The 2,957-nt window shown below is 50.4% G+C and overlaps 1 non-coding gene and 1 pseudogene across 1 annotated transcript; both read right to left on the reverse strand.

The window, feature by feature from the left end:
• Nucleotides 1–854: 854 nt before the first annotated feature.
• On the reverse strand, nt 855–973 carry LOC149206833 (5S ribosomal RNA). Its single transcript, XR_016253126.1, has one exon. It is a non-coding gene; the product is annotated as a 5S ribosomal RNA (ribosomal RNA).
• A 773-nt stretch (nt 974–1,746) lies between these two features.
• On the reverse strand, nt 1,747–1,865 carry LOC149206834 (5S ribosomal RNA; annotated as a pseudogene).
• Nucleotides 1,866–2,957: the final 1,092 nt, after the last annotated feature.

The raw sequence follows: 2,957 nt of genomic DNA on the forward strand, positions 1-2,957 counted from the left end.
AGACCAGAGATCAGAGGGATTGACATATCGACAAAGGAGAGAATATCATAGGTCGGAGAGGGAGGTTATATCGATTATCGGAGATCAGAGCTTATATGATATCGGAACATTGGATATCTCTGAAAATAATGATGAAATCCCAAAGAAAAATGAGCTTGCCCTCGAGCAACGCATGGAGCTCGACTCGGCATAGGATCTAGCCCTCTTCCCCGACTTGGCGGCGCCTCCCGCCCCGCGGGGAGCCAGCGAACCAGGGGAAGAATGAAGGGGGAAGAGGAAAGGAAGAAAAAAACGAGAGATAGAGAGAGAGAAGAGAAAAAAGGCGTAAGCTCCGCGGCCACCGACGACGCTGCGTGGAGCTCGCGCTGCCTTTCCGTGAACGACCCACGGGTTCCTCCGAAATTCGAGTTCCTACAAAAGTACATATGATTTAAACCTCCTACCCACTCTCCTCGTGTCATCTTTGCTACAGTGACATGAACGGTCCTAGATTCATCGCCCACTACCACAATACCTCGCCTCCGCTGCACTGTAATCTCGCTTGTGACTTCCAACCAGGATGATAAATTGGTGCGCTGTTCTCGAATTTCCCTCAGAGCAGTCTTGAGAGAGCCGTTGTTTCCCTCAGTTAGGCTCTCCCTTCCCCTTAACGCTCTGGCAATCTCTTCATTCGCGGGATTCCATTATAAATCAATATATAAGCAGCCCCACGTCACAAAACAAGATAAACACGCAACATAATCCAATTTGCTGTCGAGCACGCGTAATCACAAAGTTCTGCATTAATGTCGGTGCGATCGCACCCACCAGGATCGCTTCCACTCGCTCCGCTGAGCTGCACAAAAAATGGGGGGACAATGCAACACTAGGACTTCCCGGGAGGTCACCCATCCCAGTACTACTCTAGCCCAAGCACGCTTAACTGCGGAGTTCTGATGGGATCCGGTGCATTAACGCTGGTATGATCGCACCCGCAAAGATCTCGCCCCCTCCCCCTCTTCAAGGGAGGCCGCCGAGCCACGCGCAGCGCATGGGGCCCATCCGTGGCCCTCGATCCGAAGCGGCTCGGCGCAGGAGCTCGCCCTCTTCCCCGACTTGGCGGCGCCGCCCGCACCCCCCCCCGCGCGGAGCCAGCGAACCAGGGGAAGAACGAAGGGGGAAGAGGAAAGGAAGAAAAAAGCGAGAGAGAGAGAGAGAGAGAGAAGAGAAAAAATGGCATAAGTTCTGTGGCCACCGACGACGCTGCGTGGAGCTCGCGCTGCCTTTCCGTGAACGACCCACGGGTTCCTCCGAAATTCGAGTTCCTACAAAAGTACATATGATTTAAACCTCCTACCCACTCTCCCCGTGTCATCTTCGCTGCGGTGATGCGAACGGTCCTAGATTCATCGCCCGCTGCCGCAATACGTCGCCTCCGTTGCGCTGTAATCCCGCTCGCGACTTCCGACCGGGATGATAAATCGGTGCCCCGTTCTCGAACTTCCCTTGGAGCAGTCTCGAGCGAGTCGTTGTTTCCCTCAGTTAGGCTCCCCCTTCCCCCTTAATGCTCCGACAATCTCTTCATTCACAGGATTCCATTATAAATCAATATATAACTAGCCCCACGTTGCAAAACAAGATAAACACGCAACATCATCCAATTCACCGTCATGCACGCGTAACCGCGGAGTTCCGCATTAACATCGACATGATCGCACCCGCCAGGATCGCTTCCACTGGCTCTGCCGAGCCGCACAAAAAGGGGGGAGGGTGCAACACTAGGACTTCCCAGGAGGTCACCCATCCCAATACTACTCTAGCCCAAGTGTGCTTAACTGCGGAGTTTTGATGGGATCCGGTGCATTAACGCTGGTATGATCACATCCGTAAAGATCTCAGCCCCTCCCCCTCTTCAAGGGAGACCCGCCGAGCCACGGGCAGCGCTCGCTGGCAGCGGAGCAACGTTTGTGATTTCTTGTAGTGACTCCAATAGGGTACTTTCAAGGCTGCTAGCAGTGGAGCAACACCAGAAACTTACTTTTAGAATTTTGAATACAATAAGCCCTCTGACACGTTCTTCACATCATCATCAACTACAGGCACGTGTGAACTTTAATTGGGTGTTTACTGACTGGAGAGACCTAGCTGAGACACGAAGGGAAGGCATATCTCCTGAGGCAACGCATGGAGTGCCCATAGCAACCATTCAATATTCCTTGCATCATACCTGGACTTGGATTATTACAGGGATGTTGACAGAGATACTGGAGTCTACCAGTGGTTCGCCAATTGTTGTAGCTGCTACAGCACCACCCAAAATTTTGGGCATATATAAAATTTCTGGTCCCCCCACTACTCACCTCAAGCCATCTAGGGACCCTCCAGTTGTCCATTGGATAATTCACCACATGGCTTATTCTTGTTAGACCTGGTTGATGCATTCACTCGTGTAATCATGCGATATATATTGCATTCTTTTGTCATGCCCCATCTTGCGCAACAACCCAACCCTTCCATTAGGGTTTTGGAGGTGTGATGTCTTTCCCAAGACTTCAAATATTTTCCTTATGCCTTTCAATCAATGGTGACACCGTGTGTGGGCAGACAAGACCCCAATCTGGCTTTCATTATGATTGGCCATACTAGGGTTTGGAGAGAAACCCTAAATTAGCACAAGAATGTTTCCCTGTATGATTTAACCTAAGTCATATTCCTCCAGAGCTGCATTCTCTATTTTGTATTATGGTAAGAATCATTGAATGTCATGTCTCACCTACTTTCATAATTGGTTCCCCATCCCACCATGTGCATTAGGGTTTTTAAGTTTGTCACCTTTATGTGCGTCTTTGAAGCCCTGCTTTGCATTAATCTTCGCCCCCCAAATGCATGGTCATGAGCATTTCAAGGAACGCGCCCTATGAGTGCATCATCACCTTGGGCATCATGAAATATCAGAGACAAACACAATTAATAGATCC

This window comes from Pinus tabuliformis, chromosome 1_2 (assembly GCF_031772625.1).
Source record: "Pinus tabuliformis cultivar Carrire ecotype Pingquan chromosome 1_2, CPIR1, whole genome shotgun sequence".
Taxonomy (NCBI): domain Eukaryota; kingdom Viridiplantae; phylum Streptophyta; class Pinopsida; order Pinales; family Pinaceae; genus Pinus; species Pinus tabuliformis.